Source organism: Phaethon aethereus (assembly GCF_964289735.1).
Source record: "Phaethon aethereus genome assembly, chromosome: 3".
Lineage (NCBI taxonomy): Eukaryota > Metazoa > Chordata > Aves > Phaethontiformes > Phaethontidae > Phaethon > Phaethon aethereus.
The window spans coordinates 10,226,200-10,242,411 of record NC_138576.1 but is presented as its reverse complement, the minus strand read 5'-3'; positions in this window follow the sequence as shown (position 1 = coordinate 10,242,411).

Genomic DNA, 16,212 nt, shown 5'->3' with positions numbered 1-16,212 from the left:
TTCACATCATACCATTTCTCCAGCCTGCCAAAGTCCCTCTGAAGAGCAGCACATCAACTTCTCCACCCAAGTTTCAGACGGTACCTTCTTCCCCATCGCCTGAGTCATTAGTGGCTGGAGAGCTGCCCAGCAGAAAGGGACCTGGGGGTGCTGGTTGACAGCCGGCTGAACATGAGCCAGCAGTGTGCCCAGGTGGCCAAGAAGGCCAACAGCGTCCTGGCCTGTATCAGGAATAATGTGGCCAGCAGGAGTAGGGAAGTGATTGTGCCCCTGTACTCGGCACTGGTGAGGCCGCACCTTGAATACTGTGTTCAGTTTTGGGCCCCTCACTACAAGAAGGATGTTGAGGTGCTGGAGCGTGTCCAGAGAAGGGCAACGAAGCTGGTGAGGGGTTTGGAGCACAAGTCTTATGAGGAGCGGCTGAGGGAACTGGGGTTGTTTAGTCTGGAGAAGAGGAGGCTGAGAGGAGACCTCATCGCTCCCTACAACTACCTGAAAGGGGGTTGTGGCAACGAGGGTGTTGGTCTCTTCTCCCAAGTAACTAGTGATAGGACGAGGGGAAATGGCCTCAAGTTGCACCAGGGGAGGTTTAGATTGGATATGAGGAAAAATTTCTTCACTGAGAGGGTGGTCAGGCATTGGAACAGGCTGCCCAGGGAGGTGGTGGAGTCGCCATCTCTGGAAGTGTTCAAAAAATGTGTGGATGTGGCGCTTCAAGACATGGTTTAGGGAATATGGTGGCGCTGGATTAATGGTTGGACTGGATGATCTTGAAAGTCCTTTCCAACCTTAGTGATTCTGTGATTCTGTGATTAATGAAGATACTGAACAGTGTCAGCCCCAGTACTGGCCCTGAGGAGGCACTAGTAATTGGCCACCAGCTGGCCTTACCCCCTGCATTTCTGTCTAAGCATTTTTGCCTTGTAAGGTTGTGACAGTATGTCCCATGCCCTGTAATAACAAACATCGTTTACTTTATTTAGGGTTAGCTGCTCAGTCTTCTTTTTTCCTTAAAAAAACCAAAAAACCCCACCACAAAACAAACCTCAATCTTAGTCTAATTATTTTTTCTTGTCTGTTAAACCCTTCTCACCTTTAGACTTAGAGTCTAATGTCCAGCAACTTCATGTTTCTGATCTGCTACTGCTTTGTTTGGGTTTAGCATTTTGATTTTTTAAACAAATTTTTCTAAGCTTTCTCATAGAAAGTCTGGGCTTTTTAAAACCCTAGATCAGCATAGTGATATTTACATAGATTCATGTTCCTTTTTCTTCTTTTCTTCTTCTTCATCTCTCTCTTCCCCCTTCCCCCTCCCCAGCATCTTGAGTATTTGAACACATTTTCTAGTAACGGAATTTTTTAAAATTTACAAAGCTACTTCTGAAACATGCTTTGTGACTTTAACGTGTGACTGTTGGTGCTTCACTTGTGGGAATATGTATAGAAATGAGGGACTGGCATGATTTCCAGATATGCAAATGCACTCATTTCACTATTTTATTCTCTATCTCTGCCTTCCCAGATATGTATATTTCATAACTGCTACATGTAGATGTTACATAGTGCAATCCCCTTCAGGAAAAAAAAAATACTAGCTACCGCCTTTAGGCTTTATGCAGTGTTCTTTAGTCATTTGTTAGCTGGGGAAAATTCCCATTAAGATTAAATTTATTTATAGGAGTATGTCAGTTAGATTGAAGTACTTGCATATTTCACCTATAACCCTATGACTGTCTATTTTTCAAACTGAAAAGATAACCCTAAACTCCAAGCAGTCATATTTCACCTTCCCGTGTTTCAAGAAATATTACATTGATTTCCTTGACACGAACCAGAGTAGCTTGATTCCCACTTAAACAGTCTTCAGGAAAATTTTCAAGCAACTACTTCAGCCCATTTTTCATTGAGAAGATCTTTTCAATCCCAAGTACTATAGGAAGGGATTCAAAGAACATATAATGTCTATCAGCAGAGAAGTGCGGAACACTCGTTTAATGATCTCTGTAGACATGAATTGACACAATGCGAATCTGTGATATGCAGAGATGAGAAGTAAAAGAGCTTGAGAGTGCCTGACCCACCATTTTACAGCTGCACACTATTTATCACCCACCATTCAGAGCACAGCAGGTGGCCACCACTGTGGTGCTCAGCAGAGTTTTCAATATCTTTTTAAGAGGACTATGTGATTTCTTTCCCTCTCCCCTCTTCCTCCCAAACCACCTCTTTTTTAGTACAAACTAGTTCCAGAGCAGTCGGTCTGCTATTTAGAACAGAGATGATAATTTTAGTCCTAGGAATTTTTTATTTTTTTTTTTTTTTTGCGGTTAGGCAACAGTTCCATGGGCTGAAAGACAGTTGGAAATTTGGGACTGACCATTCTCCACCATGCAAGGACATTTTATGGCTCATGTTTAGACCTTGATTTTAGAATTTGTAGAACATGTGCTACAAGGGAAAATTTTGTTTTGGCTATTAATGAACTAGACAACCATTCCTAAAATATTTTCTGTTCCTAATTTCTGTGACTTCATCATGCTTTCTCACAGTATCTTAATTAGTTGTTTCATGTCCCTCTGCTTCCCTTTCTTCCATCCAGTTCTTAACAAATGCTGTCCTCAACTTTTATTGAGCTTAGGAGATGTGATGTGCATGCAGTGTCCTTCATTATGAGACCAATAAATGCAAAATGATTCACATCATCTATCTTAACTCTGTTCTGCCTTTTGGGCACCACATTTGTCAATTGATTCTTTTTAAGAGTACAGCAGTCCTCTTTGTTGCATTCTGTGTTTCTCCACTGATAATAGTCAAACACTAATTCACTGATTCTTTTCAGTGGGAGATGAACATTACTGAGCGGTGAGAAAAAGCAAAGGCAAAGAAAGAAATGTGTGTGTAAAAGTTGATCACTCAGGGCAGAGAAGGAAGAGAGGAAGGAGGTTAGAAGACAGAAGAAAGTAAATTATTAGCAAGAATGTAGTACTGTGCAAGAGAATCTATATTAATTTCAGACCTAAACTGGTAATTCCATGGGATGTTGCAGTGAATCATGGGGCAGAGTAGCTTGTATTTCTTCTGGCTCAGAGATCTCTGAACTACACTTCATTGCAGCAGAAGGCAATATAGATATGTTCAAGAGAGCACAGCTTGGCTGGCCTCTTAAAACAAAGGCTGAAAAGGGAGATAATTGATTCCTATAAGCAAACTCAGAAGAATAAACAACAGGGAAGCGAAATAATTGTTTAAAGCAGAGAATAACGTCACTACAAGAACAAATAGTTATGGATCACCAAAGAATAAACTGAAGGCAGAAACTAGATCATGTTCTCTGTTAGAGAAAGAGGGTGATGCAATAAGATACCTACAGGATTATTGAGGATAAAGAAAAAAAAAAAGAACAGACAGGCACTTCTCAACCCTATTTTTGTTTCCTTGCTTAAAAACCTGTGTTTTTTGGGCTATGTTTATAATTCTTGTTTCAGAAGAGAAATCTTCCCTGCCATTATCACAGGTACAAATAAAGGAGCTAATAAATAGCCACTTTTTATGCCTTTCTCTGTCTTTTGGTTAAGCATCTTGATGTCAGCGGGTCCATTTTTAAGAATTTGTTGTATGTAGAGAGGAGATCAGTAAGAAAGCCTGTGATGAAAAAAAGTAGGAGGAATGATACGAGGGAGGTATACTGTGGTGGTGTATTATAATCTGAAGATGCAATAATCTGATGTATTATAATCTGATGTATTATAATCAGATGGAGCGGGGAGAATTTTCCCTTTTTCCATAGAAATTTTCTTTTCTGGAAAATATTATTTCAAGGATGTTAAATGATTGACACATTTAGGCCATAGTCAACAAATATTTCAGCAATTCAAGGGGAAGAGGAAGGATGGGTCAACATGTTTCATGTTAGCGTTTCCATGAAGAGTTCACTTTTTCAGTCTGGTTTTAAAAGGAGATGTATGATGTGAGACTGTGGAGGAAAATTGGGGCCAGATGCACTCTTTCAAAGAAATAATGTTAATCTCTCCTGCCAAATAGATAAAGACTGCCAGAAAAAGGCGGAGGACGAGAGGACGAGTGCATGCTGATGCTTGGCTTAACTACCTTGTATGATGAAAAATGAGTTGTATTATTTTCAGAAAATAAATAAACCTGACAGACCTTTAAAAATAGGAGAATCACTATTCTTCTAATCCATAACTCAAATATTTTCTGCACTGTTTGCCCGCTACTTGAGAACTCTAGTCGAAAACATACATGGATCTTATACACAGGGAAATCTTTTCTATTCTTGAAAGCTTCTCTGCCTGCACTTCCTGATATTGATACACAAGAAGAAAAAAAAAAAAAGGGCAGTTCTTAAGAGAAGTCAAACTTCCCAACTTCCGACAAGCAATGACTTCTCTCACAACAGTGATTTTTTTCAGCAAGGACAGTTAAGTTTTAAAGCCTTTATGAAGCCTGAGGGCTTGTGCTGCAGAGAGAACAAAAAAATACCGTCTTAGACTTGGAAATGGTCTTGGTGGCTCAGTGTTAATGGTATGTGGATGCAACAGCTGGGGCACTCTCAATCTCTGTTCCGAGACTCCTGAACTTACACTTTTTCTAGCATAAACAATGCTAGTGTGACAATTCAGTCACAATATTTTTCGCATTACACATGTTATGTTTGGATTTGAGTAGACTGGGCAATAATTTATCTTCAAGTGGGGGAAGGGAGCAGTAGTGCTTTATCAGAATTTTCTTTCAATTCCATCAGTGCTTTGCTGACTTGCACTTAATTCAGACCCTATTTTAGTTTCACATAACTTCCCAGATTTCTGCTTCTGTCTTATTCCGTAGGGCTCTCTCTATGGCAAGTCATAACTTGGGTCATTACATTTCCCTCTGGGCAGTAGCGGACGCTTTAGTCTATTTGTCTTATTCAGGTGCTGTGAAGTCTGTCCATGGGTAGCAAGAGTTTATTACTTTTTTCCCTAGTGGTTTTTTTCTTTTTTTTTTTTTCCAGCAGCACCATGACAGAGTGTGCTGCTAAACTATCAGAACTCTTGCTTCATTGATTTAATTTAGAAGCTTTTTGTATGTGTGCCTTTGCCAGCGCACCCACAGTATTATTCTCAGTCATATGCTGACTATAATCCTTTATATTAATGGTACACTATCTGTTCAGCTCTCTGCTGCTTGACCCTTGCCTTGAGCTCTGTGCATCTCTGGTGAATATTTTCCAGCGTATGATCCTGAAGCAAAAATTAGGTTAATGTTCGTATTTTTCATGGTATACATTTCCCGCTCCTCCCTCTCTATTTAATGGATTTTCCAATTAAAAGGGACCTTCCTGGCCATATTATCTGACCCCCTGCATTACAGGGCTAAAGCAAGCTGCACAGCAACTGCATGATAATGCAATGACAACAGCCCATCTTTTTTGTCCTTCAGCTTTGGGGAGAGCACATATACAGGCAGGTGTTCATAGCTATTCTCATTCTATCACTTGAAAAAAAGGACTTTCAGAATTTCAAAGACACTTGGAAATAAATATGCACTAAAAAGTTCATGTTTATGAACAGGATAAGGTATGATACGGGGTGGCTTCTGAGCACGCACTGTTTATTTTCATGTTTGGGCAGTTTTTTACAGGATGACTTTGTTTTAATGTCTTGTCCCATAACGCTTCTTTTCCTCCATGCAATAGCTCTTAAGCCATTCACACATTCAAAAGATGCAGCAGCTGAGGAACACTGGTATATTGCATGTTGATTTGCCTTCTGTTCCAGTACCTATCAATATCATCGTGTGTGGCAACCATCTCCTAAAATGTGTCCTTTCACTGATCTTTGTCTTCCCCTGAGGGTAAGGACAGAGCTGATCGGTTACAGATCTGCTTTTGTGTGGAACTTGGACAAGCAGATTTCTATTCCCATCTCACACAGGGTGCATGTTCAAGCAAATATCCAGAATGATAAAAAATATGTCAATTTATATGCAAATGCCAGTGCATTAAGCACTCAGGCCTCCAGGCTCCTGCCAAATTGGCAACAAAGCCTGGGTGGTTACAAGGTCTGAGTCCCCTTACAGAAAGGAACAACTTCTTTTTGCCAGTTGAAAAAATGATCTGGAACATGTGCTGAATTAGCCAAATGTATTTGTTCAAAATCCAGTTCTGAGAAAAAAAAAAAGTCTGACTTAAAAATACGGAGACTATTGTTAATTCATTTTTCATTTTGTAATTAACTGTGGGGGAGAATTTTTTCCTTCTAACTTTTGAGTCTACAAATTTTACATTTTCATCACTGAGTCCAGAATTATTTTTTTCTTTAAAGGAAGACTGATATTCTTGAGTATTCCAGTATCTCCAAGAGAAACACAAACAGATGTGGTAATTGACAAGGTTAAACTTAAAAAATAAAAGTTTGGAACAAAATAAAATTGAATAAAATATTGTACTTAGGAAATGATTAGTCATTTTTCATAGAGATTAGATTTGTGGAGGTGATCAACAGGTGATTTTGGGACATTCCATGCTGACAGTCAGAAAGGCAGGCAACCCACAGGAAGAAGTTTCCAGTTCAGGGACTCATCTAAGGGGAAGCTATTCTTATGGAAATATGTAAAACGGTATCACTGGGGTATGTGTCTGGATAATTTACAATGTATCTGGGTATATGCTTTTAGATATATATGATCTTCAGGGATCTTATAGAACTTTGTCTCCTTTTCTATACTTTGGAATGTTCTTTGTACTAGGACATGGAGGACCATGTCTTCATAGTGTAGGCATTGATTACTCTGTGTGCAAACTACTTGGCTATGCAACCAGCTTTTGAAGGGTTAGACCCTTTAGGGGGATGAAGATGCTGTATGTAAAAATAATATACATTGAATGCAACAGGTGATCCCTGTGATAGCATCTGAACTGACTGCAACCAGTAAAATCAGAGGATGCTCTCTGTGTGAGTGGATGCATATGTATCTTAGGACCGAGATAACCTTCAATCTGGGGTATGGCGAACGTCCCATCAGCAGGGAAATCTCTCTGTGGTTCTCATCAGGCTGTTAGAGTTTATTCCCATTCATGCCTGCACTGGGGATGAAAAGGATTGCTTATAGTTTAAAGATGCTGGCTTAGAGAAAAAGTAAGGATTCGGTGGATTGTCAGCAACAGATGGAGATCTGTCTGTAGAGGAAAGGGATATGAAAACAACAGCAAGTAGAGAGTACACTTCTGTCTTTATATGGAGGTAACAAGTGAATGGAATGTATCAGAACCTGAAAAAAACTCCAAGAATAAGGGAAATATTAACTGAAACCTTAATTCCTGTTGTTTTTCACTTTGCATAGTATGCATCTTATGAAAATATGTATGTCTTTTTTTGTGGGGATTTATTGTATGTATCACTTCAAAGTGAGAGATTTGAAGTTCTCTGAATAATATATTTTGCAAGTTTCTAACAGTTATTTCATTGTTTTTATTACTGGTTGAGACCGTCCCTTAAGATTGATGGGACCAGACTGTTGTGTACAAGTTTACACACCAGTCGGCTGTGGGATGCACACTTGGAGGACTGCTCAGTCCATAACTGTGATGTCCATGTTAAAAACAACAACATACTTTTACATTTAGAATTTAATCTTGTTATGCAGGAACACAGCAGAGGGGGGGACACTAAATTATTATGGACATCTGCTAAAAGTGTATGACGTACCTTATGTTGTATATTAAGTGGGCAGAATGGAGTAACCATATTCAATATCATTCCTGGGCTAGAGCATTGTAAATTGGAAAGTATTTCCTACAACACAGTCAGTAATCTGCCATAATTTTTTAATAGCCAATAGAAAAATTAATTGTCGGTACATTAGGAAGAGAGCTGCAGTGAATTAAAGCCTAGGCAATAACTATAAAATTCATTGAGGCTGAGGCTCATGTGGTATTTGCTTTACTTCTGGATTTCGGTGGGGTATATGCATCAGTCTGACAAACACAGTTTAATCCTATTTGATTGCATGTATGTAGATAAAGGGAAAATGATGCTGGTATTTTGAAAAATTAAATGCTTCATATGCCTTCAAACATTAGTGCTTTTGCTTGAATAGTTCTTGCCTTTCATAAATGTATCTTTGATTTTATGTTATCTCAGTTGCCTGAAAAATGCTTTCTTTTTTCCCCCTGGAATATCACGACGAGCTATCTTCTTTTATTCTGGAGATATTTGAAGCACATGGTTGCAAGCAGAAAGTTGCTTTTTTTGCAAGGGGATTTTTTTGCTTGGCCACAAATTTTAGTGAACTTTTTCTTTTGTATTTTTCAGGTTGACATGCTCCGATAAGATGCCCCATTCTTTTCAGCCATTAGATTTCTTTGTGGGCAGTGGCAAAGTTGAAAGGAATCTATATTTCTGAGATCTTTGTAGGTCATAAAAATGTATCAAGAGAAGAAAAGTTGCAATATGGTGTTAGGCTGATCAAGAAGAATTCATACCCCGGGTAACACCCTGCCATTCCCTATTGCTATTTCCTTGTATTTTTGACACTGTTCTATGAAGGACATTTATTTTTATATTAGGTATTCACCTAAATTCTATACACAGCTTTTCCTTCTTCAGCAATTTAAAACCTAGTTTAAAAAAAAAAAATAAGGAATGGTAATATATTTCATGCATTGAATTGTGTTCTTTTAAAGGCTGTAATTCTTATATAGATAGTCTCCTGGGGTGAGAGACGTCTATTGCACTGTTGTGCTTAGAATTTGAAAATCAGAATGAGCAAGAAGCAGAAGAGGAGCAAGAATTATATATGGCTGTATTTTCTTGACAGAACTTTTTGAAAAATAAAAATAAATTATGTGAATGACTGAAACAGGAATATCTTTAAGAAATTTAATAAGTGTTTTCTTTTAATATCTTAAAAATAAAAAAAAATAAAGTAGCAAGTCATAACTTTTCTAGAAAACACTTAAAATACCAGTATTACCAGCCTAAGAACTACTGACAGCTTCAGATGAATCCTGTCTTCTGTCTAGGAAATATCAGAAATTATCTTTCTCTTGTGCTCTTAGACATGTCTTTAGAAAGACAAACTGTCACTTTAGCCACACATGGAATGACAAGCACTGTTGGACTAGATGGATTTACTGGGAATTTGTTCATTCCTGCCTATGCAACCAGAATAACGTTAAAAATGCAAAGTATGTTTCTGCAGAACAATTCCCACAACAATTCTCTGAGCAAGAACTGGAGCACATGTGACTATGACAGTGAGGGATACAGTCTGGGATGTTGGTGGAGAACCTGAAGAAACAACCTAGAGTGAACATGATCCCAAGAATGGAACTGAACTGCTGCAAGATGGGAGTCTGTCTCTGATTCTCTTTACAGGGAGGAAAAGGCACTTCCATGCAGTAATTCATCCTTCCCTACGACAGACACTTAAAAGAGATCAGATGAATTGAGCACTAGAAAAGACTACTTTTCCCTGTTGATCATAAAAGTCATCATACATCGCTTAGATAAAAATTTTCATTTTGCAGATATTGTCTAAAGACATACAAGATATATCCTACCCTGTCCATATTGCACTTAACACCCAAACTAGCTCCGTTTCTCCACAGTTCTATATTACAATACTTAGCCCAATTAGGTTTTCAGATTTTCTCTCCTCCCTCTACAGAGAACAACTCTGTTGTAACTACATTTATGATTGAATAGGTACTTAACAGTCTTATGAATTAAATTATTTATCCCTTTAAAAATATCAGCAGACAAATCTTGAGTTTTAAATGTTGACACTTCTCTTGGGAAGCAGGAAGGAAGCTATCAGGAGGATATCACAGTGCCAATTAATGAGGCCAAGCCTTCAAGTAGAACATTCATTAGGTTATGTGGTAGTCTCTGCAAGCTGTTCAGAAATGCAGTCCAAAGCATATTTAGCTGTAGAGCAATACTTTCCAAAACTTTGAGAATGGCTGGAGCAAAAGGACTATTAAGTAATATAAAATGCAGCACTTTCAAACAGCCTCTCCCCTTCTCTTTTTAGAATAATAGAGAGTTTGAAGTCAATACAGTAGCTGCAGGGTCAGGATGAGTTTTGACCTCTGTTGAGTTTCCCACATTATTAGCAGAGCAATAGGCATAGACAGAAAAGACATTAATGAAAGAGTGTCCTTTTATTATGTCTCCACCATTACAAACAGCTGACTAATAACCTGACTTTGCCCTCAGTTTAGTATATTGAGCAGAAAAAAACAGATGAAGTAAATGATGGAGGGAGAGAGTATGAGAAATATGTACAAAAGCAGTGATGGTGAGAGATCAGTGCACTCTGTGTTATTTCTGAATTCTACATTTGGGAAAAATATTCCTGTCAGATGAATTCCTATCTTCATTGGTAAAACATGAACTACAGAAAGGTTTTGCTTTAGAAAGTACATGGTGTTTCAGGTTATGGAAGTATTTCACTATATCTTACAAGGAATTTAAAGCCGTAAGGGACAGGACATGAAATATGTCCCTATACTGAACTCAGTAACCCCAGTTATAAGTTAAAACACTTAATTCTCAATAGATATAAATATGGATGCACCATAGGTAAAGATCAGGTGAAACTGAAATACCAACTATGCCAGAGGCCATTGCAAAGGCAGGGAATCAATTGGATAAAATATATCTAGATGAGCTTACAGGGCACATGTGTCCTACACTGCTGAGTCCCAGCCAGCCGTACCTAAGGGAAATTTCTTCCTGACACTAAATCGGGAAATGTTTGATCCTGCATATGTGAACAAGATAGTACACAAACATATAAGAAATAAGATGTTAATTTCACCCTATTGGACAACTGATCTACCCAACCAGTGTTTCATTTCTATGTGTCAAACATTTCTGAGACGGAAAGTGGGTACATATATATATCTTTTTTATATGGTTTTTAGTTATGTGTACACATATAGGAAAAATTTTTTTTTTATCTATATCTATATCTCATCTGTATCTACATAGTTATATATAATCTAGGCTACAGTAGGCCAACTTTTGTTGCAGGTGGGACAAAGGAAGAGAGAACTCAGTTTTATGCCACACAACCCTCCTTGTAGTGAGGGTCTTGAGGACTATGAGATCATTCAGTAGAACACTGATACAGTCCTGTCCTCTCAGTAGAAAAGAGCTGAAGGGAATGAAATATCCACTGATTTCAAGTCAGATCTCATTCACTAACTCGCTCCTTTTGATGCTTCATGCTAATGTTGCAGGACAGGGAATGATTGGGAAGAGGAGTGTGGGATAAAACAACTAAAAAATGTTAAAACTTTCCTGCACGTCATTGCTGGATCAGGGTGTAGAGCCCAACCTCCATATGAAACCACAGGAAAGGCAGTGTGGATGCCATTAGTGTTGACTGGCTGGAGAAATATGTGTCTCTGTCTTGCCAGACAGGCAGTTCCAACTGCATTATGGTAGAACTGTGTTACTTTTCAAAACCTTCTACCCACTCAAGAACATGCCTCGCCTTCCTGGGAGGATAGTGGGGTCCTAATTCCACCAGCTCAGAGCCTGTGCTCTCAGAGAGGCTGCCTTGGCTGGGCAGAGCCACAGGGGAATTTAGGCTGCCCCAGCCCTGTGCCTGCTGCAGGGAGGTATAGTCTGTCCCCACCACTGCCCAAACATGAACTGACCCCATCCCTGATGACATTTCATCTCCAAATGATTTGCTAACAGTTTAGCAGATCCCAAGGCTCCACCTGGGGATTCCCAGCCTGCCACAACAGTCGCCCCAGCAAAGATAGTGACAAAGGATGCATGAATATATGGGTCTTTTGTGGGAGAACACATGGCTTCTACGCATTGGCAGGCTGTGGATTAAGGGGTATAAATTCACAGTGGGAGACAATGCTTCAAGCCATTAATTAATCCCTTACTATCTGCTTTTCATCTGCTTTATCAATTGCTACTACAAGCCAGTATTAATAATTTAATGTGAACTTGTTGAATTATAACTCCCTTAACTTGTGCAGAGAGAAAAGAGGAATATCTTTTTTCTGGGGCAAAACCCCCTTCTTTCTTTAAGCCTGCTTCCTGGTCAGTCGAACAGACTCTCTTTGATTTCTTTAGCTGCTTGTGACTTATTTATTAATCCCGTGTGGTCCATGGGGAGGCTTTTTATAAAAGTTTTAATAAAATATATTCGGTGAGTAGGGTTGGTGTCCATGTGAATTTTAGCATCCTCTAGGGAATGGCCTACAAAAGGAGGGGGATCTGATAGTAATAATTATCAGCCTACCAGAGCTTACCTACCTTGCTTACTTACAACATTTCAGATAACATTTTGCATGATTGTCTCAAATTTTTCAGTTTTTTTCTTTGGATACTTTATAAAAACATTTTTATCAATGTCAGGATTTTTATTCCTTGACAGGAAATGTGTGTTATTAACAGAATTCTTTGTAAAAATATGAATGATACTATAATTGGTACATTAAAGAAACAGACCAACCTTCTGGATAGATCCAAGTGGAGTTCTCAGTAATAGATGATTTATCAATTAATCATCTCAGTGTGGATGGATTAAAATAATTTCAATCAGTTTTATGTGAAACTTTGTGGGTTTGCACTTAGGAACTTTGTTCGCCTTTCAGTTTGGAAGAGAGACAACATAGGTATTGTTTCTTCAGTTGAAAGAAAGCCAAAATATCAAAGCAAAACCTAACTGATGCTCATAAAAATCCTTTTTTTTCCGCAGAAATGAGACAAAATCTCTTGTATTTCAGCTGGTTTGCTCAAAATGCTCTCTGAATCCTTCTCTGGCACCTGCAAGTGATTCAGGTCTCAGTCTGAGTTTGCGGAAAGCCTCGTGAACCTTAATGGACCTATCAGTAAACGTGTCCTCAGCTTAGGGTTCATAGCAGAGCCGATATAATGCATGGCTACTTCTGACATAGGACAGTGAAATAAGGTACTCTGACCTTTGCTGTATTTATTTAAAAGATCAATCATTGTTCTAATTTTTCAGTGGTGTGTTCAGGGAAAAACTGATTCTAGGTCAGGTATGAATTTATATGCCTTCTCTGCTGAATATGGGAAAATGCTTGCTCCTCTTCGGCTCAACTGCAGAGACTTCCAGGTAGCTGCAGGAGGATGTTATCCTACAAGTAATGCTTCATTCATTTGGACTTAAAGGATTTTTATCTATAATGCACTCTAAATGCATTTACGCATTTATTTGCACTTCCCAGAACTGAATGTTGCTTAAAATAGATAATGTGAAGAGTGTGGAAGGCAGTGAGATATATGCATCTTTGGTGTTCATCCAGCCATCATGCTTCATCCCAGTGATGATGGCAATTGCTTCCTTGGATTAATAACTGTAATGTTCTTGGGGATCCCTCAACAGAAAAACCATAATGTAAAAAATGCAAAAAGCTATCATTGCTGATAATGTGGCCTTCCTGATTACTTACTCTGCATCACCAGTAATATATCAGAAAAAGATGTTCTAAAATTTCACTTAATACAAGAGTTCATTAGCTTTCAAAATCAGTTTCTGGCCAAGGAGAACACTTCGGGGTTCCAGGCAGGACCGCTCGCTAGAGACTGGCAAAGAAGATCCCTATATGCTTAATTGGAAACATGTTGCCAACTCATCGCTGTTTGCCCATTACGCTCAGGATAAAAAAGCAGAGCAGGAAAGCTGTCAAAACACAAACACTTTTATATCCAAGCCAGTCACTATTTTAGAGTGAGGCTAGACAGGGGGAAAGAGTTCATGACCCCACAATAAAAAATAGCTAACAGGAACAAGCCTAATTGTTTCTTTTCCCCTACCCCTCCAGTTCAGAGTCTCAGTCAGGATGTCACTTTGGAGAATATTGTATCTCATAGAAAAAAGAATATCAAAAGAATTTGTTTATAGTGTGTGGGGATTTTTTCCCACTCTTCAAGCTGTGGACTGGTCTATTCAGAGTTGGTATTTGAATTAGTAACAAACTCAGATGATTTAAGAGTAAGCCCTTGATATAATGCACTGAGGGGGTAACTTGGGCAATTTTCATTGATGTTAATGGAAATGATGTTCATAAATCACCAACACATCAGTGGGGAAATAGGTACTTTACCAAATGCTTAATGTTCCAGTATCACAAATGCAAATCTGATCTTTTAATATTTGAACAGTTACTTCTTCTTAAATATACAGAACGTGAATGATTTGTTCACTAATTGTCAGTTTGATGTAGTTTCTCTTGGGAGACAGGGTGGGTTGATTTTATTTTGTATTTGCTTTTATTTAGTGAAACTGTTGAAAGATCTTGCAAAGGACCCCACTGAAAGTCTGGAGAACTCTGGCTACAACTGTATTAGTATAGGAAAGAGTGCTAGTGAGCCTTTCCAGACACTGCAGTTCAATTGTGCAAGCTGTTAAATAGCTGGAAGCGTTTCTGGCATGCTGGAAGGCTGTGCCACCTAGCACTCTACCAAATACTTTGTGGGCTTTTTTTGAGAGTTAGCATAAGCTGAGGACCATTCTTAATCAGTTTTCTGGGTGCAAGCATTTTGTTTTGATGGACAGGAGAGTTTAATAACATTGACTCGGGCTAGTTCTTGACAGGTGAGCGATCTGGAAAAAGTCTAATTTTACTAGTATAAACTTATTCTCTTTGTCTATTGTGCTACATAACCTGTATTGTTCCTAAGCTTTGCAAGACTGGGTGCATCATGTTGCCATTAATCACATGTCTTCATCTGAGAACCTTTTACAGAGGCTGAAAGTGTCTTTCCAGAATAAATACAAGCAGGAATAAAGTGATAGTTCTAACAGGGTCTTCACTGCGTTGAGTCTCATTCCCAAATCCTAAAATGATCAATTAGTGATAAACGTCATGAGTGAATGAAATGGGTACTTCTCTATTAGGTACAAGACTGAGCAAAGCCATTTATTTCAGTCCCTCACCCAAGAGGCATGGAAAGGCAGAATTCTGTATAACTGATGAATAGACAACCCTTCTTTTAAATGTGTTTCCTGAATTTGTGTTCTGCATGAACCATAAAGATGATATTTATTATTTGTGTATACCAATAGCCATGGTTACTTTGAAATCACTGACCAAGAAATAATTGGTTCTGTGCTACCCCCCAAAGTCATATATTCTCTCCATTGCCCGTTTTAACAAAACTTTAAATTGTGTGAAGGCTTGGCTACCAGTGATGCTCTGGGCAGTTGTGGTTTTGGACCCTAGGGAATCCATCTGGTGTTGCTGCTAATTTATTTGTTAATGCTTTACTCTCAACAGGGACTAAATATTTAAAGTTTGTGACCTGCTCTTTCTCTAGCAGCTTGAGGTTTTTAATTTTAATTTTAGTCTTTACATGTACTGCAGTAGAAGAAAATGAACTTCTAAATAGTTTTTTTTTCCCTCTCCTTTTTTCTCCTCTGTGGTTCTCCAAAAGGTTAGGTTTGACAATAGGAATATAGTCAGAGATACTCTACGCAACAAATGAGAAATGTTCTTTTGTGACCTTAATGTTGGCAAGTGATAATAACCAGTGAACCATGAAATACTGCTGCAATATTGTTCATGACTTTTCTGTTTTCTAAGATTAATTTTATGTTCTGAAATGAAGTGACAATCATTTATTATTCTGTTTTACATAGCTTCCACCGGGAAGCAAATATAAAAAGCTTAATTTTCTAGTCCACTTGCAGTGGTGTTCCTAGTGAAGAATCAGATATACGTTTAAATATTCCTTGTTTAATGTATACAATATAATCCTTTTGTTTAGGCTTAGTCAGAAATGTCTGGATTAGGATAGAGTTGCCTAATGTTTAAAAGCGGAAATTACTTTTCTCTCCTAGGGGTTAAATAGTTTTAGTACTAATTTTTAAAACACGTGTGTGAACTTTGCAAGAATATTTAATTTTGAGCTACTGTTTTCTGAGAACATATCATACTTCCTAAAGAAACATTTTTCCTCTCCTCCAAACCACGGTCTCCTCAAAATGCAGCAAACAGAAATTTAGCCACCAAAAACTTCTTGCTGCCAGCAATATCTATTCTATGGGTGGATTAGAATAACATTTTCATCAGAGGAAGCATATATAGTTCTCATATCAAACCTAGTTCACCTTTCCATGTACACCATTATCTTTTCATCCATAGGGTTTTGGTAAGCAAAAAATTTTATGGCTTGATAGTGCAAGTCTTACTCATCCTGAGCAGCACTT